The sequence below is a fragment of the Triticum aestivum genome, chromosome 1A (genome assembly GCF_018294505.1).
Source record: "Triticum aestivum cultivar Chinese Spring chromosome 1A, IWGSC CS RefSeq v2.1, whole genome shotgun sequence".
In the NCBI taxonomy this organism is placed as follows: Eukaryota; Viridiplantae; Streptophyta; class Magnoliopsida; order Poales; family Poaceae; genus Triticum; species Triticum aestivum.
The window spans coordinates 232,204,412-232,229,833 of NC_057794.1; positions in this window are offsets into that span (position 1 = coordinate 232,204,412).

The following is a 25,422-nucleotide window of genomic DNA, read 5'->3' on the forward strand; positions in this document are numbered from 1 at the left end:
GGTGGGTTGTCTCATTGTAGCCGTCCTCAGGAACTGAGTTCTGTGTTTGTGATCCATGATTCAGCTACTACCATACATTGGGCCCTGAAATATGACCCCGCTCGACTTCTTATTCACCCTTGTCCTCTGTCCAGGAGTTGCAAGTAGTTTCTGGTGTTTGTAGTATGCTGGAGGCCGTGGACAGCGCTGACCGTAGGGGTGGGCTGTGATGCGGTAGGCACATGGCCGGGTAAACCGGGCGCCCGTTTGGTGTCACGGAACCCTGTTCACATCGTTTGGGGCTGTGAGCGAAACTCCGGCCGGATCTCCTCATGGATGGAACCCGAATAGGCGATAAACCTGGACTAGAGACTTGAGTGTTTAGGTAGGTCGTGGTCTACACCCACGTCGGCTTTCGCTTGAAGTCTGCCGAGCACATGTCGTGTGCAGACGCTAAGTGGTGGAAACATGTATGAAGAAGTACACCCCTGCAGGGTTATCATCATCTATTCGAATAGCCGTGTCCGCGGAAAAGGACTTCTGGGTTGCTTATATCAGTTCATAGACAAGTGAAAGTGGATACTCTAAAATACGCAAGATAAGCGTGAGTGCTATGGATGGCGCTCTCGTAGGGAGACGGGAGCGGATCCATAGTGGTGTATTGATATGGGGAATATGTGGACTCGTGTGCGCCACCGCAAAAGAGTTACATTGCAGTCGTAGTTCAGGATAGCCACCGAGTCAAAGCTGGCTTGCTGCAGTTAAACCCCACCATCCCCTTTGTTGATAATGATGCATATGTAGATAGATCTGATGTAAGTCTTGCTGGGTACATCTGTACTCACGTTTGCCTATTTTATGTTTTGCAGAGAGACTTCAGTCTCACTAGTAGTTCCGCTTGGACTTCGACGTTTAGCTTGTTACCTCAGCTACGATCTTGTGCCCTCGGCAGGATCTGGTAGATAGTCAAGCTTCTCAGCCTTTTTCATTTATAGATGTCTGTACTCAGACATGATAGCTTCCGCTTGTGCTTTGACTTGTATGCTCTGATTGTTGGGTCATGAGACCCATGTTTGTAATGTCTCGCTCCTCGGAGCCTATTGAGTAAACTACTTGAGTCGTAGAGTCATTTTGTGATGCCATGTTGTATTGCACATATCGAGCATATTGTGTGTATGTTATTGAAATGCTTGGTACGTGTGGGATCTGACTATCTAGTTGTTTATCTTTAGTAGCCTCTCTTACCGGGAAATGTCTCCTAGTGTTTCCACCGAGCCATGGTAGCTTGCTACTGCTCCGGAACACTTAGGCTGGCCGGCATGTGTCCTTCTTCGTTCCTGTGTCTGTCCCTTCGGGGAAATGTCACGCGATGAATACCGGAGTCCTGTTAGCCCGCTACAGCCCGGTTCACCGGAGTCCTGCTAGCCCAGTGCTACAGCCTGGATTCACTCGCTGATGACCGACACGTTCGACGCTGGGTCATGGATGCCTGTCCCTGTAAGTCTGTGCCACTTTGGGTTTACGACTAGCCATGTCAGCCCGGGCTCCTTATCATATGGATGCTAGCGACACTGTCATATACGTGTGCCAAAAGGCGCAAACGGTCCCGGGCAAAGGTAAGGTGACACCCGTGGGAATACCGTGCGTGAGGCCGCAAAGTGATATGAGGTGTTACATGCTAGATCGATGTGGCATTGAGTCGGGGTCCTGACACTATACATCTATACACCTATATAGTGTGCGAATAACTTTGGAAGTTGGTCGTTGGATGAAGCCAATCCGATGGTACAGGGATGGCAAATCCGAGCACTACTGGCTATTGGATATCATCTACATTCCACCGGATTCTACCACATTTACAATCTAGAAGACTCCATGGTTGATGAGGGAGTCCTGGATTAGGGGGTGTCCGGATAGCCGGACTATACCTTCGGCCGGACTCCTGGACTATGAAGATACAAGATTGAAGACTTCGTCCCGTGTTCGGAAGGGACTTTCCTTGGCGTGGAAGGCAAGCTTGGCGATACGGATATGTAGATCTCCTACCATTGTAACAGACTCCGTGTAACCCTAGCCCTCTCCGGTGTCTATATAAACCATAGAGTTTTAGTCTGTAGGACGAACAACAATCATACCATAGGCTAGCTTTTAGGGTTTAGCCTCTCTGATCTCGTGGTAGATCTACTCTTGTACTACCCATATCATCAATATTAATCAAGCAGGACGTAGGGTTTTACCTCCATCGAGAGGGCCCGAACTTGGGTAAAACATCGTGTCCCCTGCCTCCTGTTACCATCCGACCTAGACGCATAGTTCGGGACCCCCTACCCGAGATCCACCGGTTTTGACACCGACATTGGTGCTTTCATTGAGAGTTCCTCTGTGCCGTCGCCATCAGGAAGGATGCCTCATCCCGTCTTTAAAGACGGCACCGTTGCTAAGGGAGCTTTGGCTGTCGGCCAAACTCTCTGGCTAGGCGGTTTCCTTATGACCGCCTGTTCGGCTGCTGCGCCGATGATGACCTCTCGGGTCATCGAAAGCAATCTTCACGTCAGCTCGGAATTCGCCGAGCAGCTAGATCCAATGGAGCTCTCTTCCCTAAACGAGCTCTTGGATCGCTTCGCCGCCCTGGGAGTCGCTACGGATTACGACCAGATTGGGTCTAAACCCGATCTGAGAGAGATTAACTCCCCCCAGGTCACCCATCACGTTGCCGTGGTTGAGGGACAGTGCGGCGACCCTTCATCTATCTTAAGGACTAGATATGTCCGGATTCCCGATCCCTCCAAGTCGGATACCCGCGGAGGGGAGGACATCACTCAAGACCTGAACTTAAAGTCAGGTGACGGGCTAGATTCATTGGACAGCATCCAAGAACCCAAACTTCCGAGTTCGGAAACTCCTTGGCCCCTGGGTCTCAGATTGGGTGAGGTTTCGGATTTGATTCCGCCCACCCACCCGTACATAAGCGATCTATCCCAAATTAGGCAAGAGCCCGAAGAAACAGTACATCATTACTGGGCCAGATTCCTCCTGGTTATGAACAGGATAAAGGACTGCCGCGAGGAAGACGCAATTTTATTCTTCTGCAATAATTGCACGGACAAGGGAATCCTCAACGCCATAAGTCGCCGTGATATTACACGCTTCGCTGACTTGGCGTCCATAGTACGAAAGTACTGTGCGATGGAAAGCGCCTGGAAAACCGAAATAAAATTTTGGGACAATCCGGCCCTGAATACAAACCCAGTCCGAAACAAAAGGGTGCATCATCGCCAGACACCCGGGTTTAATACCAAAAAGCAAAAGCCCTCTACAGGGCACGGAACCGTACTGGAAGGATGGCTTAATGGACCCTGTAAAATCCACAGTGCAGAGGGCGCCACACCAACTCACAACCTCAGAGCATGTTGGATACTCCGGCAGGTGGCAAAAATTGGCGAAGATCTTCTAATTCCAGAAGCCACAGAAAGCCACCCCAGAGAAACCAGTACGGTATTAACAGTCTTCGAGACTTTCGCATCAAATAATATGCGAAAAAGAACACTCCGCGGCCTTGCCGAAGTCTACCAAGTAGCAACAATAAACCCATGGAGTGACACGGCTATTACTTTTAACGCCAGTGATGAACCTAAATTCCGAACAGCCCGAGCACCAGCGCATTGGTCCTTAGTCCAATAGTGGACGGCTTTCGTCTTACCAAGGTACTCATGGATGGCGGCAGCGGATTGAACCTCATTTATGAGGAAACCCTCCAAAAAATGGAAATAGACTGGAACCGCATTGAGCGAAGCAGCACAACCTTTAGAGGAATAATCCCCAGTCGGGAAGCGCGCTGTATAGGAAAAATCACACTAGATGTGGTGTTCGGCACGCCGGATAATTACAGGTCCGAAGAGGTCACGTTCCAGGTGGCCCCGTTCAGTAGCGGATATCACGCTCTGCTAGGGCGGGAAGCGTTTACAGTCTTCCAAGCAATACCACATTACGGGTACATGAAGCTTAAGATGCCCGGGCCTAATGGAATCATCACTCTCGTTAGTGATCCGGACATAGCACTCCACGCCAAAAACAAGACAGCCGCACTGGCCCTCGAGGCGCTATCCGAAGCCCTAGCGGCTGAGGAACTGACTGCGCTGTGCTCCACGGTAAATAGGGACGATGTGATACTTGATAAAAGATCCAAGTCCACCTCCTTTAAACCGGCGGACGAAATAGTCAAATTCCACGTCCATCCAACGGACCCCAATAAAACAGCTTCCATCGGGGCATAGTTAAACCTTGATGTAGACGCCGCACTGCGAGAGTTCCTACGAGAGAACTGGGACATTTTCGCCTGGCACCCTTCAGACATGCCAGGAATCCCACGCAGGCTGGCCGAACACAGCTTAAATATCCTAAAAGGATTCAAGCCAGTCAAATAGGCTCTTCGGCGTTTTTCCGAACCTAAGAGACATGCCATGGGAGAGGAACTAGCCAAGCTATTGGAGGCCGGATTCATCAAAGACATAAAACATCCGGACTGGCTAGCAAACCTGGTGATGGTACCAAAGAAGGACAAATCCTGGCGCCTGTGCGTTGATTTCAAAGACCTTAACAAGGCTTGCCCAAAGGATCCCTTCCCTCTCCCCCGCATCGATCAAATTATCGACGCTACCGCAGGACACGATTTGTTGTGTTTCCTCAACGCATACTCCGGCTACCATCAAATAAAGATGGCAGAGTCAGACCAAGCCGCAACGGCATTCATCACACCATACGGCCCATCCCGCTTCAACACAATGCCCTTCGGGCTCAAAAACGCCGGCACAACATATCAGCGCATGATTCAGACATGTCTGGCAAACCAGATCGGCAAAACAGTGGAGGCATACATAGATGATGTGGTCGTTAAAACATGACATGTCGAATCTCTAGTAGACGACTTGAGGCTAACATTCGATAACCTCCGAACATACGACATCAAGCTCAACCCGGAAAAATGCGTTTTCGGCGTTCCAGCCAGAAAGTTCTTGGGCTTCATTGTATCCGGTAGAGGAATTGAAGCAAATCCAGCCAAGATCTGAGCTCTGTCACAATTGGATATCCTGAAGGACCTCAAACAAATACAAAAATTAACTGGATGCGTGGCGGCTCTAAGCCGCTTTATCTCCCGCCTAGGAGAAAAGGCACTACCCCTTTACCGCCTACTTCGGCGCACCGAACACTTCGAGTGGACGGATGCAGCCACGGCCAAACTCGATGAAACAAAAGCCATCTTGGCAACAAACCCAGTCCTGGCCGCACCAAACATTGGCGAACCAATGCTATTATACATTGCAGCAACCCATCAGGTTGTAAGCGCAGTGCTCGTCGTCGAACGAAAAACGGACGGACACAAATTCCCCCTTCAAAAGCCGGTCTATTACGTGTCCACTGTCCTTACTCCGTGCAAGTCACGGTACCCGCATTATCAAAAGATTGTGTACGCGGTATTTATGGCATCCTGGAAGCTGCGACACTACTTTCAAAAGTGTTCAATAATAGTAGCCTCGGAAGTGCCACTTAACGATATTATAAACAACCGCGATGTGACGGGCCGGATTGCAAAATGGGCTATTGAGCTCCTCCCGTTTGACATAACTTACAAGCCACGGCGAGCTATCAAGTCGCAAGTTTTGGCCGACTTCGTCGCAGAATGGACGGAGGTCGAACTCCCTAAAGATTATGACACATATTCAAACTAGGTCATGCTCTTTGACGGCCCCAAAATGTTGGCCGGTCTAGGGGCTGGCGTCGTTTTGACGTCCCCCACAGGAGACACAGTTCAATACATACTCCAGATAATGTACACAGACTCCAACAATGCAGCCGAATATGAGGCCCTTTTACATGGTCTCCGGATGTCAGTATCCATGGCATTCAACGCCTAGAGGTGCGCGGGGATTCGAACCTCGCAATATCCCAAATAAATGGAGACTTTGATGCCAAAGATCCAAAAATGGCAGCTTATCGCAACGCCGTCCTAAAAATGTCGGCTTGGTTCGAAGGGCTCGAATTTCACCATATAGCCCGGGAAAATAATCAGGCGGCAGATGTCCTGGCACGCATCGGCGCAAAACGCGATGTAGTCCCCCCCCCCAACATCTTCCTGGAAAGGTTGTTCAAGCCATCCGTAGTATGGGAAGGGGAACCCGGCAATAACAGCCCGGACCCAACCGCACTGCCCGACACCGAACACTCTGACACAATTGGAGGCTCTGCCAATGAAATAACACCTTCAGCCCACGTAATAATGGCCGTCATCGCCCCATGGACAGAACCATTCCTCGCCTACCTTACCAGGCAGGAACTCCCTGAGGACCAAAATGAGGCACGCTGCATAGTGCGGCGATCTAAAGCCTATAAAGTCCATGAGGGAGAGCTTTATAAGAAAAGCACTACCAGAGTCCTTCAAAGGTGCATCTCCGAAGAGGAAGGGCGGAACCTCCTGGCTGAAATTCATGCCGGACTCGGCGGACATCACGCTGCAGCTCGGTCCCTTGTAAGCAAGGCCTTCCGTACAGGCTTTTATTGGCCGACGGCCCAGGCAGACGCCCAGGACTTAGTCCAACGATGCGTCGGTTGCCAGCTTTTTGCAAACCAAAGCCATATGCCACCCACCGCCCTCCAAACTATCCCCATCACTTGGCCCTTCGCGGTCTGGGGGCTTGACATGGTTGGACCCCTTAAAGGCGGAACCCACAAGAAAAAATACTTACTGGTCATGGTGGATAAGTTCACCAAATGGATAGAAGCCAAGCCTGTTAAGACGGCCGAATCCGGACCGGTGATAGACTTTATATCCGGGGTTGTACACCATTACGGCGTCCCCCACAACATCATCACTGATAACGGCACGAACTTTATGGCCGATGAGGTAAAACTCTGGTGCAAAAACATGGGCATCAAGCTCGATTATGCTTCCGTCTATCACCCACAAACCAACGGCCAGGTCGAACGTGCAAATGGTCTTATCATGAGCGGCATCAAACCCAGATTAGTGCGGTCCCTTAAGGAATCTAATACGCACTGGGTAGAGGAGCTCGACTCCGTACTCTGGGGGCTGCGGACCACGCCGAATCGCACCACCGGATACACACCATTCTTCATGGTGTACGGCACAGAGGCAGTTTTGCCCTGCGACATAATTCATGACTCACCTCGAGTGCGCATGTACGAAGAAAGAGAAGCCGAGCTCGATCGGCAGGACAGTTTGGACGCCTTGGAGGAAGAGCGAGACGTGGCAAAAGCCCGTTCCGCATTCTATCAACAGCAGGCTCGAAGATACCAAAGCAGAGAAGTACGGGCCAAAAATTACAACGTTGGCGAATTAGTTCTACGCCTGCCGGACAAGAAAAAGGACAAACTCAAGCCCAAGTGGGAAGGTCCCTTCATAATTGACCAAGTCCTGACTGGTGGAGCGTACCGCCTGCGAGATGCATCGGATAACCGACTCGAGCCGAACCCATGGAACGCAGCCCGTCTCCGAAGATTCTATGCCTAGCGCCGGACTCTGTGTTCGTCTCCTTCCTCTGTCCATTTTTTATATACTTTATGTCTTACATTTCTCTCCTTCTCCTCTCTTTCTCTTATAGCCTTCAAAGGCTCATAAAGTGACGCGCTATCCGCGCTCATTAAACCTGGGGGCTTCTTTAAACATAAGCTTATTTATATGGGCTTCATGCCCAACACATGTGTCACACTTCCGCATGTACCTTTTATTCACCATTATATGCATCGATATGACTTAAGTTTTGGCCAAGCTGGGTTGCCTGGCTCCTATGCTGACCCCTACATTCCCGATTGTTCGGCTAGGTGGTAGAGGGAGCACCTCTGCGATTGTTACTGCCGGGTCAGCCGGATGTGTACCTCAGACTGGGTGAAGCCGAAAGCTAGCGTTCTTAAGGGAATATTCAGTCGGTGAACTAAAGATGATCTTTTCTTTCACTTATTTATCTATACGCCCCCAGATGTTTTTCCCGCATCTCTTTTCGGAGAACAGACATGCACTTTAGGGCATGCCTCCCAGGGAAAGGAACCCCTAACGGAACTATTCTCCCTGGAAGATGTTTCTTACTAACCATGTAATATAACATAACTAGTTGGGCACTTGTCTGTTCAAGCACTAATGACCCCTACTCCTGGTCTCCATGCATACCCCGGTTCTTATATAACCGCGAGGGTATTCGGACACACTCCGGACCGTCAGGTCCCGAGGTTGAAGCGAAAAGGTCGGCCATGACAAACGATCTACAATCCGGCTTGAAGGCATTACACATGTCAATTAAAATTACATAGTCAATCTGACTGATTGTATTCCTCTTCAATACCATCTAACAGGTTGTCTAGTTTACAGTCCTATTGGGAATACTTTGTGGCCAATTCTACTTGGTCGTATACTAAGCTCGCAGGGATCTCCTTCCCATCGGGCCCTACGGGTCCGACCTCGGCCATGTGGTTTGGGTCAGCCTTTGTGTACCGCGTATTCACCATGGCCCAGGCCTCCCTGGCACCTTGACAGCAGGCCGACATCTTCCACAATCGGAAGAGCTGCCGCGCTCCCTTCAACTTCTCTACAAGCTCTCCAAGGCCTTCGGGCATGGAGACGGATGGCCACAAGGCCTGGGCGACGCCTTGCATCACCTGCCGAACTCGCTCGTGTAGTTGTGAGAGCTCGGGAAGAAGGTCACCCGTAGAACCGGGCATTTCCTCTGCAGGACGACCTGTTAGCATACCTACAGACATTACTCTGTTAGTCGACTTCCTCGCTGAACTCTTTTTTTCAAAGTTCGTTGAAGCACTTACTATATATGCCGCGTCGAAGCCGCTGATTCTGCTTCACGGAGTCCGACAGCTGGGCACGAACGTCCTTCAGTTCAACGCCCAGCTTGGTGTTGGCATCTTGGAGATCGTTCTTCTCCCGCCTCACCTTTGTCAGCATGCTCTCACCAGCCTTTAGCTGGCGTCGGAGTTGTTGCACTTCCGGATTTAATCCGGCGCCATCTGCAATTTCATTTGTTAGATTTGCACCCACGCTGCACTTCGCAAAATACTTATCTTTCGAAGCGTATATTACTAGAGGGGGTCTCCTTGGGCTCCCCTGCCGCGGCTAGTGCGACCTCAAGTTGGGCTTTGCACTCTTCCAGCTCCTGGGACAGTAGGGTATTCTTTTCTGTAAGAACCTGCATAACAAATGATCCTTAAAACAGTCATTCTAACTGTTTCAAGTCTCGGGGGCTACTGGTATATATAATTACCAACATTTTCTTACCCGTATGTCTTTCACGTACTGCTCCGTGGCTCTGGCTAGACCATTTTGAGCGGCACAGAGGTACGCATCTCCTAAATTGAAGGCATCCAATGCCTCTTGGGAGAAACAAGCGTCGCGAAGAACTGTGCGGCGACGCCTATGATTCATGGTACTCTCCACCTCGGAATTGGTGGCAGACAGCCTGTCCGCATCCTCCATCGGTGTCAGGACCCCGACTCAATGCCACATCGATCTAGCATGTAACACCTCATATCACTTTGCGGCCTCACACACTGTATTCCCACGGGTGTCGCCTTACCTTTGCCCGGGACCGTTTGCGCCTTTTGGCACACGTATATGATAGTGTCGCTAGCATCCATATGATAAGGAGCCCGGGCTGACATGGCTAGTCGTAAACCCAAAGTGGCACAAACTTACAGGGACAGGCATCCATGACCCAGCATCGAACGTGTCGGTCATCAGCGAGTGAATCCAGGCTGTAGCACTGGGCTAGCAGGACTCCGGTGAACCGGGCTGTAGCGGGCTAACAGGACTCCGGTATTCATCGCGTGACATTTCCCCGAAGGGACAGACATAGGAACGAAGAAGGACACATGCCGGCCAGCCTAAGTGTTCCGGAGCAGTAGCAAGCTACCATGGCTCGGTGGAAACACTAGGAGACATTTCCCGGTAAGAGAGGCTACTAAAGATAAACAACTAGATAGTCAGATCCCACACATACCAAGCATTTCAATAACATACACACAATATGCTCGATATGTGCAAACACAACATGGCATCACAACATGACTCTACGACTCAAGTATTTATTCAATAGGCTCCGAGGAGCGAGATATTACAAACATGGGTCTCATGACCCAACAATCAGAGCATACAAGTCAAAGCACATGCAGAAGCTTAACATGTCTGAGTACAGACATCTATAAATGAAAAAGGCTGAGAAGCCTGACTATCTACCAGATCCTGCCGAGGGCACAAGATCGTAGCTGAGGTAACAAGCTAAACATCGAAGTCCACGTGGAACTACTAGTGAGACTGAAGTCTCTTTGCAAAAACATAAATTAAGCAACGTGAGTACAAATGTACCCAGCAAGACTTACATCAGAACTAACTACATATGCATCATTATCAACAAGGGGATGGTGGGGTTTAACTGCAGCAAGCCAGCTTTGACTCGGTGGCTATCCTAAACTACGACTGCAAGTAACTCTTTTGAGGTGGCGCACACGAGTCCACATATTCACCATATCAATACACCACTATGGATCCGCTCCCGTCTCCCTACGAGAACGCCATCCATAGCACTCACGCTTATCTTGCGTATTTTAGGGTATCCACTTTCACTTGTCTATGAACTGATATAAGCAACCCAGAAGTCCTTTTCCGCGGACACGGCTATTCGAATAGATGATGTTAACCCTGCAGGGGTGTACTTCTTCACACACGCTCTCACCACTTACCGCCGTTTACACGACATGTACTCGGCAACCTTCAAGCGGAAGCCCAACGTGGGTGTCGGCCACGACCTACCTAAACACTCAAGTCTCTAGTCCAGGTTTATCGCCTATTCGGGTTCCATCCATGAGGAGATCCGGCCGGAGTTTCGCTCACAGCCCCAAACGATGTGAACAGGGTTCCGTGACACCAAACGGGCGCCCGGTATACCCGGCCACGTGCCTACCGCATCACAGCCCACCCCTCCGGTCAGCGCTGCCCACGGCCTCCAGCATACTACAAACACCAGAAACTACTTGCAACTCCTGGACAGAGGACAAGAGTGATCAAGAAGCCGAGAGGGTCCATTGGTTTCGGGCCCAATGCGTGGTAGTAGCTGAATCATGGATCACAAACACAGAACTCAGTTCCTGAGGACGGCTGCAATGAGACAACCCACCATGTACTCCTACATGGCCTCTCACCGCTACCTTTACCAAATCGTGTTCACACGCTTAGCTCACACGCCATAGGACATGTTCACACACCTCTGATTCATCCCGGATGAATCAGACCTGACACAACTCTAAGCAATAGCAGGCATGACAAACAAACATGAATGAGTAGGCACAACAGGGCTCAAACAACTCCTACTCATGCTAGTGGGTTTCATCTATTTACTGTGGAATGACAGGTCATGCAAAGGATAAAGGGGGTTCAGCTACCGCAGCAAGTAACAGATGAATCGTTGTTGTCCTAATGAAGTAAAGAGAGCAGGAGCGAGAGAGTGGGATTATATCGGAATGAACAAGGGTGTTTTGCTTGCCTGGCACTTCTGAAGACAATATAGTTCTTCATCGGTGTCATCGATCTCATCGTCGGAACCACGTCTATCGAGAGGGAACAAGCACCGGCAAACAAGGAAGAAACACAATCAATGCAATGCAGCAATATGATGCATGATCATGCTAAGGAACTGAATTGACCTAATGCAGCAGTAAGCCAAGTTAATTGAAGTGGAATTCAAACAAGGTTAAACTCCAACTCCAAACACTAGTTCATAAATTACCCTAATCATGATTCATCCTATTTAGTGAGGTTAACTTGTTCAATCATGCATGATCATGGCATAAACAGAATCTTCATATTTTTCTGATCATTTTTCATACATAATTTGTTTGATTTGGAGTTACGGTTGATTTTATATGATTTTTAGAAGTTTGGGGTATTTTCTGAAATTTCCTGAATAATAATAAATCCAGAAAATGATTTATGGCGTCACCACCACGTCACAGTGACGTCAGCAGAGTCAACTGGGCGCCCCAGGTCAAACCTGACCCGTGGGGTCCATTGGTCAGTGAGACATACACTAAACCCGCGTTGACTCGGGCTTTGACCCACTACGGGGCCCGCTGTCAGTGTCTGTTAGTGTGCTAATTGGGGGGATTAGCCGCTAATGGCAACGCCACGTCAGCGTCGCCGGATTAGGCGCCGGCGACCACATCTCGCGGCGGAGGCTCTCTGGAGGGGCTCGGGTTTCACGCTCCGGCGTCCAAACGAGCGGAGGAGACCACCTACGGGCAGCTGGTGATCCAGCGCGTCGAGTGGTGCAGTCAGTTACGCCGGGGGCGACCTATATCGACGGCGGCGAGCTCAAAGGCGGCGGCCGAAGTTCGGGTCTCAGCGGTTTCGGCACTAGGGTGCACGGGAGGGGAAACGGGTGGTGGACTTGGCCTTCTGGGGAGCTCCTGAGCACGGGCCTGAGGTCGGACGCGAGCTGCGCTAGCTAGAGCGATGGCAGTGACATAGCCGGCAGCGGTGGGGTTTCGGCCTTAAAGGGGGCGACGGCTACGACGATCAAATGAAGCGGGGAAGAGGGGGAAAGGGTGGAGGAGCTCACAGCGATCACAAAGAGGGGCTCGGCTTGCTCGGGAACGGCCGGAGTTCAACGAATCGGGCGACGGCGACCGGCGGGTCCGAGGTAGGAGACGAGCCCGGAGAGGACGTTCGGGGGCTTCTGGAGGGGCGTGGCTCGGTGAGGAGGAGGAGGGGGTCGAGGCGGAGCCTTTGAGAGCATCGGCGAGGCTAGGGGTGGCCGGTGGCCATGGGTACGGCGACGATGACGGCGAGCTCCGCTTGGTGGTGCGCGCGAGAGGGGAGCAGAGGAGGGGATGGGGTCCAGGGGGAGAGAGGAGAGGTGCAGGGGGCGAGGGGGTGTGCGTGGCACTCGCAGGCGCGTCGGGGCAGCGGTGGGAAGCAGGAGGTGGCGCGCGCGTGCCCACGCGCGGCGACCACACGCCCTCCTGCCTACTGGCAGGAGGTTGAAGACGATGGGGGCGACTGCCGGGCTGGGCCAACAGTGCCGGGCCGCAGCTGGGCCGCCATGTAGGTTAGGTAGGTGGCCTGGTGGCCTTCTCTCCCTCTCTTTATTATTTGTTTTAGTTTTCTAATTTTCTGTAAACTGTTGGGCTTTATTAAAAATACTTATGTACTTTCAAAAATCATGAGACTGCTTGTGGCCATTATTTGGATTATTTCCAATAACCAGAATTTCAGTTCATTAATATTTGGACATTTAATATAATATATAAAATTTAAATGCCCAAATGCAAATAAGGTATGATTTAAATCCAGAGCCCAATATATCATGAAAATGTGCAGCACCTCTGGTTATGGTTTATAGCATTTCCCCAGAAATGATGAACATTTTCTAAAGCCAATTGGATTCACTGAAAAATATTTTTAGTTGAACCTATTTGAATTCCTTTAATGCTAGGGTTTAGGCAATCCCCATTTCAAGTTTCATAAAATTTAAACATGATGCATGGATGCTAAAGCAAAAACAAACAAGGGCTGATCTGGGGCTGTGACAATCGGAGGAGCGTCTGGTGCGCGCCTCGTGTTCGCCTCTGCTTCCGGACTAGGCTTTGGAGCCTGGCTGGTGGAGGCGTGATTGGCAGCCTCTCCGGATATAGTCCGGCAAGGTCTCTTCGTCCTGAAGAGAGCACGAGCGTTAATATGCCTCGAAGGAATAACACCTGGGAATAAGGCGACGTGCTATACCTTTGCGCCGGTGCCTCAGTCCGGACCGCACTTCTTTTCAGCTCGCGGGGCCTTGCCGCCCCTCGTTGGCTAGTCGCCGCAGGCTCGGCCTCCCGTCTCAAGGACCTCCCCTGCAAAACACGATTGTCATACGGCAATCAAAAACACGCAAGGACAGATCCCTTTTCAAAGTGCTAGGACCTCGGTCTCAGTTACCTGCGAGGCTGGGAGTAGCCCTGGATAATCGGCCGTAATGGCCACCAAGGCGTTGTCCTTTCTCAATTGATGAAACACTCCAACAATCAGCTCCACAGATAAGTCTGGATCATCTTGAGAGGCCGGGTCGAGAGATCGTCCCGGATCCTTGGGTTGTGGAGGAGGGCTGTTTATTTCTTTAACATCCTCGCGCAGTTCCCGCGTTGAAGTCGTTAGACTGAAAATTTAACAATGGGAATATAAAACGGATGGACAAGTAAAAGTGTCCACTTACCCAACTTGGGGGATTGTACATAGAAAATCCACCCCGTGGGTTGATGCGGAGAAATTCCTCCTCTTATCCCTTGTACAAAGCGGACAAGGTCTTTATTAGAGCGGCAGCCGAATCCAGCCCCTTACGACCGTAGCGGGTGGCGTCGTCCTCCCCGTTGAAGTCCCACATGGGGCAGCCTCTATATTGAAGCGGCTGCACCCCTCGCATGATGCATGCGGCCATGACCCCGATCATGGTCAGTCCAGAATGAGCTAACAATCTTATCCAGCCCATCAGGTAAATGACGTCCCTGTCACTTTCCTTCTGAGGGCTCCGTGGACGCCAGCTTAGGCGCTTCTTTAGGGGAGCACTGTCGAACTCAGGGAGGCCGATCCGGACAGGATCCGGCAGCAGGACGTCCTCTATATAAAACCATTCCGAAGGCAAGTCTTCAGACGCCTTCTTTGGGGTTTCGGATAGATATCCGGTCCCGGCGATGCGCCACACTTCGGCTCCGCCCACTTGATATATTGACCCCTCCTTAGAGTGGGGCACAAGGCAGAATAGCCTTTTCCACAGCGCGAAATGAGCCTCACAGCCCAAAAACAGCTCGCAAAGGGCTATGAAGCCCGCGATATGCAATATGGAGGCAGGCATGAGGTTGTGCAGCTGGAGGCCATAGAACTCCAGAAGCCCCCGGAGAAATGGGTGAATTGGAAATCCGATCCCTCTTATTAAGTAAGGGGGAAGGCATACCTGCTCTCCTTTGGAGGGATTGGGGGCGCCCTCCGCTTGCTCTCCGCCATTATAGGTGGCAAGTCCGGCTCGAACCGGGACCATATAGGCCGGGGGAGAAATCCCTTGGTCTGGAGCTTCACTAGCTCGCTGTGCGGGATGGAGCACCTCTTCCAATCTCCAGGCTGAGGGCTGGAAGGGCGAGAGGAGGAGCTGCGGCGGCCGGCCAGGATAGAATGGACCTCTGTCGGATACGCTTTGATGAATACTCGCGGAAGGGAGAAGGTGTGGTTTGGATCTAAATCCTCGTCCCCTTAAATAGGCGGCTCATTCATGCGGCTAGGGGTGTAAATATAAAAACACCCTGACTTTTCGTATTCGCTTTTCCGCTTCCCGGTATGGAGCCGACGGTCCTTCAGGCATGCCCTTTCGGGCGGCTTGAGTTTAGCTCAAACCAACCAGTGCCCTGTGCCACTGATCGTGATACAGACACGTGGAAAACGGCCATTATTGGGCGTAGAAGCCAAGGAGCACTACATTTACAAGAAACCGGACACTATTCAACAGGTACACGGAATTTGGAGAAGAACCCGCCTTGCAATGCCGAAGACAATTTGCGCGCCGGACTCGTCGTCATTGAAGCCTGGTTCGGGGGCTACTAAGGGAGTCCTGGATTAGGGTGTGTCCGGATAGCCAGACTATACCTTCGGCCGGACTCCTGGACTATGAAGATACAAGATTGAAGACTTCGTCCCGTGTCCGGAAGGGACTTTCCTTGGCGTGGAAGGCAAGCTTGGCGATATGGATATGTAGATCTCCTACCATTGTAACCGACTCTGTGTAACCCTAGCCCTCTCCGGTGTCTATATAAAACGGAGAGTTTTAGTCCGTAGGACAAACAACAATCATACCATAGGCTAGATTTTAGGGTTTAGCCTCTCTGATCTCGTGGTAGATCTACTCTTGTACTACCCATATCATCAATATTAATCAAGAAGGACGTAGGGTTTTACCTCCATCGAGAGGGCCCGAACCTGGGTAAAACATTGTGTCCCCTGCCTCCTGTTACCATCCGACCTAGAAGCACAGTTCGGGACCCCCTACCCGAGATCCGCCGGCCTTGACATCGACAGTTGAACTTAAGCATAATGCACAAACCTCAAAACACAAGCACTTCTCCTTCGTTCTCTAGAATCTTCCATATCTTAATTGCCCAAACTTTGTTTCTAAATGAATTGTCACTTTTTGTTTTTACCTTTACAATGCACAATTCCACGAATCCTAAAATAGATTTTTTTATAAAAGTAATTGAATTAGGATGAGATGAACTATAAGAATTAAATGAACATCTACATCATGCATATATGACTCAAAGCTTACATGCTATAGTGTGGTATTTATTCATAATTTGTTTAACAAATCTCATGCGTGCAATGCACGTGTACCTTACTAGTATCAATAGGAAACCATCATGGTTAAACCCTTCTCGTTGGGTCAAAGGGAGAGATTGTGTGGGGCCCCCTAATTGTCGGTAAAGGATAGTATATATACCTCCGGGAGCGCACAGATATGTGTCGCGTCTATAAGCTGCACAAGGGAGACATGCTCGAGAAGAACACCCTGCCCCCTATACCCTACATGCAACCTGAAAAAGGTTTATATAATCGCCATGACAGGTCAAGTCAATCATTCTTTAATTTTTTAGAGGAAAAAATAACCCATAAAAGCATAGTAGGTTTATATAATCACCATGGCAGGTCAAGTCAATCATTCTTTAATTTTTTAGAGGAAAAAATAACCCATAAAAGCATAGTAGGTTTATATAATCACCATGACAGGTCAAGTCAATCATTCTTTAATTTTTTTAGAGCAGAAAATAACCCATAAAAACATAGTCTACAAATTAGCAAAACAAGGATCCCAAGGTTTATATAATTGCCATGATAGGTCACTATAGAGATATAATATATCTCTATAATGACCGCGTCATGGCATTTACATGAAGCTTGAGATATGCAACTTCCAACCAGGTCACCCATCCTTGGATTACTCCAGCCTGAGCACGCTTAACTTCTGCGTTCTATTCGACTAGGCTAGTGGATGGGAAGCCGACCCTTGCTGATAAGAATTGCCTCCTTGCCATTAAGGCGTTTCATGCTGGTCACCCTATGGGACCTACTCCCTCCTATCACACACATTTGTGCTTTTAGAAACTGTCTGGGATATTTTTACATGGCTGGTGTGTCACCGCTAGCCTTCAATGAGCACTGACACTGGTAGCAGGAAAACAATGGGAGAAGAGGCGGGAAACCGATGAGAGGAGTGGCGAGAAACGGTAGCCTGTTTTGAAAACCTAGTAGAGAAGGAAGTGTGAGCTAGCATGATGCATGCGCACAATGCTTACCCATGTACTGCATGTGCTGTCGAAAGGGCTCAGGGTTGTCGTTCGATCTGGGAGCATCCAACGGTGCACACGTACGATCCGTGGGGTTTGGATTCTGGCCAATTAGAACACGCGACTCAGATCGCGCGTGCAGGCGGGGGGAAATATCATACAAAAACCAACATTCGGTGGAAACCGGTGAAAACCACGAGAAAAAGATGTTTTGAAGTTTCAAGTTTTTTGAAAAAAATGCGGGATGTTAAGAGAATGATGTTTTATTGCCACACAAGATTTCAAGTTCAAACACATTACGAGATGTGAGCTATGAAAAAGACAAAATCACTGCTGAATAGCGCCGAATAGTAATGTCACTATTCATGGCTGAATTTGTCTTTTTCAGAGCTCACATCTCGTAATGTTTTTCAACTTGAATTTTTTTGTCGCAATAAAACATCACCTACTTAACATCCCACATTTTTTTTTCAGATTTTTATGAAACTTTAAAATATGGTTTCCACAAAGTTTTCATTGAATATCGGCTTTCGTGAGTGAACCGTGTGCTATTTGAAAACATTTCGTGAGAAGAATCTGGGTTTTTAATGTCGGGACCCCGATCCTAAGTCACACCGATCTAGCATGTAACACTTCATATCACTTTGCGGCCTCACGCACGGTATTCCCACGGGTGCCACCTTACCTGGCCCGGGACCGTTTGCGCCTTTTGGCTCACGTATATGATAGTGTCGCTAGCATCCATATGACAGAGAACCCGGAACGACATGACTAGTCATGAACCCAAAGTAGCACTAACTTACAGGGACAGGCATACATGAATCAACCTCGAGCATGTCGGTCAACCGCGTATGAATCCGGCTGTAGCAATGAGCTAACAGGACTCCGGGAACCCGGGCTGTAGCAGGCTAGGCAGGACTCCGGATGTCACGGCGTGACATTTCCCCGAAGGGACAGACACAGGAATGAAGTGAATCACATGCCGGCCAGTCAAGTGTTCCGGAGCAGTAGAGCTGGGCTAGCAGGATCCGGTGAACCGGGCTGTAGCGGACTACTATGGCTCATGGAAGCACAAGACTACATTTCCCCATAAGAGAGGCTACCAGAGGTAAACAACTAGGTTGTCGGATCCCACACATAGCAATACACGTTACACGTACGCATAACTTGCAAGTATGTGCTGTACAACATGGCATCACAACATAACTCAAACTCATATAGATAAAGGCCCAGAAGAGCCACATAGCATTCAATACAAACAGGGGTCTCATGACCCATCATTCAGAGCATACAAGCAACGAAAGCATTACATGTCTGAGTACACACAACTACAAAAGGAAAAGACTAAGAAGCCTGACTAAACACGACCCTCCCAAGGGTACAAGATTGTAGCTGGGATACAAGCTACTCGTCGAAGTCACTAGTGTAACCAACTGCAAAACATAAATAAGCAAACGTGAGTACGAAGGTACTCAGCAAGTCTTACATCAGAACTATCTACATATGAAACATTATCAACAAAGGGGGGTGGTGGAGCTTTAACAGTAGCAAGCCAGCTTTGACTTAGTGGCTAACCTATACTACGAGTATCAGAAACTTCTTTGAGGTAAGAAGACGCACACGAGTCCACATATTTACCATATCAATACTCCACTATGGATCCGTTCCCGTCTCCCTACGATAAGGCCATACATAGCACTCACACTTATCTTGCGGATTTTAGAGTATCCACTTCAAGTTGTCTATGTACTACATAAGTCCTCCAAGTTTCCATATCCGAGGAAAACGTCTATTCGAATAGAAAATGTTGACCCTGCAGGGGTGTACTTCTTCATACACGCTCTCGCCACTTATAGCCCTGTACACATCATGTACCTCGGCAACCTTCAAGCGGAAGCCGGGCGAGGGTGTCGGCCATGAGCTGACTAACCACACAAGTCTCTCATCCAGGTTTATCGCCTATTCGAGTTCCATCCGCAAGGAGTTCCGGCCGAAGTCTCCAGTACGGCCCCAAACGATGTGTGCAGGGTTCCCAAGCCCACCATCCGGGTGCCACTTGGTACACCGTGCCACGGTGCCTAGTCTGTCCCAAGCCCGTCCCATCGGACACCACCTGGTAGACAAGTAGCACTGCCTACAAACGCCAGAAACTAGTTGCAACTCCTGGACAGAGATCAAGTGGATTAATAAGCCGAGAGGGGCCGGATGACCGGGACCCAATGTGTGGTAGTAACTGGACTTGGATAACATACACAGAACTCAGTGCTTAGGGACGGTTCCAATGAGACAACCCACCATGTACTCCTACATGGCCTCTCATCGCTACCTTTACCAAAACGTGTTCACACACTTAGCCTTTATCGGTAGGACATGTTCACCACTCCGATTCATTCCCGATGAATCAGGCCTGACACAACTCTAAGCATAGCTGGCATAAAGAAATCAAGCATGGATGAGTAGGCACATCAAGGCTGAAGCAACTCCTACTCATGCTAGTGGTTTTCAACTATTTACTGTGGCAATGACAGGTCATGCAGAGGAATGGGTTCAACTACCGCAGTAGAAAAGTAGCAGTTGAATCATTGTTGTCCTAATGCAGTATAAGGAGCAAGAGCAAGAGAGTGGGATTTATCGAGATGATCAAGGGGGTTTGCTTGCCTGATAGAACGACGAAGGGGTACGACTCCTCTGACAGGTACTCAGGAACACCTTCCGGAGCGGAACCTATCAAGAAGAAACGGTGCCGGCAATCAATACACAAACAAATGCAACAATATGATGCATGACAATGGCATGTGCAAATGCTAGTGTTTGGGCTAATGCAAGATGCTACCAAATTGGTTGAAGCCCATTTGAATCCAAGATTCAAATGCAATTCAAAATGAAGCATTTAAAATGCCCATATTATGTTTTCACTTATACAGCAAGTATAAGTTGGTTTTTCATGCATGTAACTGGTATAAATGGATTCCTTGCATTTTTCTGATAATTTTTCATATATAATTTATTTCATTCTGAGCTACGGTTGAATTATTATGATTTTTTGAAGTTTAGGCAATATTTTGGAATTTCCTGAGTTAAAATAATTCCAGAAAAAGAATAACTACGCCAGCACTACGTCAGCATGACGTAAGCGTGTCAACGGGGCTAACCAGGTCAAACCTGACCAGTGGGTCCCACTGGTCAGTGACCCAGTCAACTAACAAAGTTAGTTAGTCCTAACTAACTGGGTAGAGCCCACTAGTCAGTGACTATAGTAGCTAACATAGTTAGTTAATTAGTGCTAACTATAGTAGTTAGTCGGGCAGGGCCCGCAAGTCAGTGAGAGAGGGGGGAGAGGTCAAACTGGGCTGTGGGATCAACCTACGCCGGTCAAAAGTCAGCGGTCGCCGGCGTTTAGCCACCGGCGAGTGCAAACGCGGCGGTGCGCTGCGGTTTTGGCCTACAGGGGGCCATTTGGCGTGCAGAGTGCAGCTACGGGATGCGGATGCTCGTCCACATCCAGCCGTGGTGGTGGCGCGGCAGGGGAGCGGCCGGAGTGGCACGGCGACGACGAGTGCGGCGGCCGGAGCTCGGGTGTGTGCGGAGTTGGCGTTGTGGGGTGCAAGCGGGCAAGGGGAGGCGCTAGCGAGGCTTAGCGCGGGGCAGCAAGCTCGGTGGACACGCGTCTGGGACCAAATGGTCACCGGAGCGTTGCCGCTGACGAGCTCAGGCAGCGGCGTGTTTCGGTCGACAAGGGGGCGACGACTGCGGGGCGTAAACGAGCTCGGGAAGAGGGGGAAGAGACGCAGAATCTCACAGTGGAGGCGACGGGATGGTCAGCGGGCTCGGGGACGAGTCGGAGACGACGGACGGGCGTCGGTGATCTCGGCGGCCGAGAGGTTGAAGACGATGGTGATGAAGTCGCTATGGCGTGCCCCGGCTCGCTTGGCTCGGTGGAGATGACGAAGACGACGTCGTGGAGCTCTTGGGCATGTCCAGGGGGCGAGGGGGAGGCAGTGGCCGCGGCAGCAGCGAGCGGTGGCGTCGGCTGCACTCGGTGGCGCTGCGGGGAAGAGAAATCAGAGGAGTGGAGGAGCGCGGGAGAGAGTGAGAGAGGTCCAGGGGTGCGTGGCGACGCGAGGGAGGTCCAGGCGACGGGAGGACAACCAGGCAGGGTGGAGGTGGCGCGCGGTGGCCGCGCGCGTGCGTTGTGCCCAGCTTCTCCTCTGCCTACTGGCAAGAGGTAGAAGACGGGGCTGCCCCTGTTGGGCTGGGCCGCCAGGTGGGCTGGCCAGCTGGGCTGTAACAGCAAGGCCTCAGGTAAGGCCCAGGTAAGCCTTTTCCCTTTTTTGTTTTCTTTTCTATTTCTGACATTTGTTTTTGACTTAAAAAATAAATACCATCACAAATATAAAAATGTTGAGATTCCTTGTGACCACTAGTTATAATATACCAGAGGCGCTCACCAAATTCAAACATTTTTGGAGCCTCTAAAATATTTATATTATTTTAAACAGATCCAATTCAAATACATATGGGTTCATTAAAAAATCCAAAATGTCTAGCAAAAATGTGCATCACCCCTGGTTGTTGTTTCCAACATTTTCCAAAGACCATGAACATTTTTGAAAAGCATTTTGGGTTCATTGAAATTCCATTTTTAATTTGAACCTATTTGAATTTGCTTCGGTGCTAGGGTTTGAAACATCCCCATTTCAACTTCATTTGAAATTTAAACATGATGCACAAATGACTAGCTAGTCTAGGTCATACCAGAACTAGGGATGTGACAACTCGCCCCCACTCCGAAGAATCTCATCCCGAGATTCAGGAGTTGGTGGAAAGAAAGCGGGGTACTCAAGTCGAAGACAATCTTCTCGCTCGCAAGTAGCTTCTCTCTCGGAATGATGAGACCACTGAACCTTGAGAAACTTGATGTTATGGCGTCGAGTGACATGCTCTGCTTGATCCAGAATACGAACGGGGTACTCCCGATAAGTGAGGTTATCTTGGAGATCAAGCGTTTCATGGTCCACTCCACGGATGGGATCCGAGAAGCAACGCCTGAGTTGAGAGACGTGGAAGACATCATGAACTCGAGAAAGATGTGAGGGTAGTTCCAACAGGTAGGCAACCTCTCCTCGTTTAGCGAGAATGCGAAAAGGACCAATGTAACGAGGAGCCAACTTGCCCTTGATACCGAAACAATGGGTACCCTTCAAAGGAGTAACCCGAAGGTAAGCCTTTTCGCCAACTTCATAAGCCACTTCCTTATGACGGCGGTCATACTGGCTCTTTTGACGAGATTGGGCTGTTTTCAAATTCTCACGAATGATGCAAACTTGCTCTTCTGCCTCCTGGATCATATCCGGTCCAAAGAATTGTCTTTCACCGGTTTCTGACCAGTTCAAAGGTGTTCGACATCTTCGTCCATACAGAATCTCGAAGGGTGCTTTCTTAAGACTGGATTGGTAGCTATTGTTATAAGAAAACTCGGCAAAGGGAAGACATTTCTCCCAATCCATACCGAATGAGATAACGCAAGCTCTAAGCATGTCTTCGAGAATTTGGTTGACCCTTTCCACCTGACCACTTGACTGAGGGTGGAAAGCGGTACTGAAAGAAAGATGGGTTCCCATGGCATTCTGGAAACTTTCCCAGAAATGAGAGGTGAAAAGACTTCCACGGTCTGAATTGATCTCTAGTGGAACACCATGGAGTGACACTATTCGGGAGATATATAAGTCAGCGAGCTGACTAGCAGTGATACTCTCTCGAACAGGTAGGAAGTGAGCCACTTTGGAGAGACGATCAATGACTACGAAGATAGCATTATTTCCTTTCTTGGTCCTGGGAAAGCCGGTGATGAAGTCCATACCAACTTTGTCCCATTTCCACTCGGGAATAGCTAAAGGTTGAAGGGTGCCAGCAGGTCTTTGATGCCCTGCCTTAACGCGATGACAAACGTCACAGTTGGCAATATACTGAGCGATTTCTCTCTTCATCCTAGTCCACCAGAACCTCTGGCGTAGGTCCTGATACATCTTTGTACTACCGGGATGAATCGTGAGAGGAGATTCATGGGCCTCCTTAAGGATCAGTTGCTGCATCTGTTGACATTTGGGAACCACCAAACGGTTTCCAAAGTAAACAACACCTCGTTCATCCATAGAGAAACAGCCAGCAACTCCCTTGGAAATATTTTCTTGATCCGGGAGATTCCCGTATCATGCTTCTGAGCCTCTATGATCTGATCCGTAAGGGTAGGTTTCGCCACCAAGGTAGAAAGGGAACCATGAGGAGCTATGTGAAGGTTAAGCTTACAGAATTCCTCATGGAGGGGTGGTTGACATTGTTGCAACATGAGGTTGTTGCAATAGGATTTACGACTTAAAGCATCAGCCATGACATTGGCTTTGCCTGGGGTGTAGGTGATTCCTAAGTCGTAATCCGAGATCAACTCCAACCAACGTCTCTGTCTGAGATTCAGATCCGGTTGGGTGAAGATATACTTGAGACTCTGATGGTCAGTGTAGATTTCGCAACGGTTACCAAGAAGGTAATGTCGCCAAGTCTTAAGTGCATAGACTACGGCTGCAAGCTCTAGATCATGTGTAGGATAATTTTCCTCATGTGGATGCAACTGTCGAGATGCATAGGCAATCACATGACGATCCTGCATAAGAATGCAACCTAGTCCTTGACGCGAAGCGTCGCAATAGATAACAAAGTCTTTAGTGAAATCCGGTGGCACGAGTATGGGCGCAGAAGTCAGGCGTCTTTTCAGTTCCTGAAAACTGTGCTCACACTGTGGGGTCCACTCAAACCTTTTATCTTTCTTGAGAAGTTCCGTGAGGGGTTTGGCCACTTTGGAGAAGTTTTCAACGAAGCGGCGACAATAACTGGCTAGACCAAGGAAACTCCTAACTTGTTTGACCGTTTCGGGTGAAGTCCAATTGAGAACGGCTTTGACTCTCTCAGGATTGACAGCAATGCCCTTACCAGAGATCACGTGGCCCAGATAGGTCACTTCTGGCAACCAAAATTCACACTTGGAGAACTTGGCATAAAGGCGGTGCTCTCTGAGTTTTTCTAAGACAAGCCTAATATGTTCGGCATGCTCTTCCTTGTTCTTCGAGTAAATAAGAATATCATCGAGATAAAACATGACGAACTTATCTAAGTACTCCATAAAGATCGAGTTCATCAAGTGGGAGAAAGTAGCTGGAGTATTGGTTAGGCCGAAAGACGTCATGGTGTACTCGTATTGACCATAACGAGTGACAAAGGCCATTTTGGGTATGTCCCCGTTTCTGATTTTGATTTGGTGGTAGCCTAACCTCAAATCCATCTAGGAAAAGACTAAGGATCCAGCGAGCTGATCATACAGGTCGTTGATCCTGGGGAGCGGATACTTGTTCTTTATCGTGACCAAATTAACAGGACGATAATCTACAACCATCCGATCCGTACCATCCTTCTTCTTGACGAAGAGGATAGGACAAGCCCAAGGAGAAGAACTGGGATGGATGAAACCCTTTTCCAAGGACTCATCAAGTTGTTTCTTAAGCTCGGCTAACTCCAAAGGTGCCATCTTGTATGGTCTCCTAGAGATTGGAACAGTTTCTGGGATAAGTTCTATGACAAACTCTACATCTCTGTCAGGTGGGACACCTGGCAGTTCTTCTGGAAAGACATCCGGGAAGTCACGGACTACCAGAATATCTTCAAGGTCTGGAAGAGGGCTGGCATTAAGAGAATAGAGTTGATGCCTTGCAACTCTAGTAGAGACAGTGACTATTTTGCCAGATGGATGTGTAAGTTGAACAGATCTGGTGTAACAATCGATCTTGGCATGATGAGCTGTCATCCAGTCCATACCCAAGATGATGTTAATATCTGAAGACTTGAGAGATAACAAAGAAGCAATGAATACAAGTCTGTCCACAAGGATTTGATTACCATGGCTTACCGTAGAGGTTTGCCATTTGGAACCAGGAGTCTGGATTATTAGTGGAGTTGGCATATCACAAAATGACATGTCGTGCAACTGAGCATAACCTTCGGATATGAAGGAGTGATATGCTCCATTAT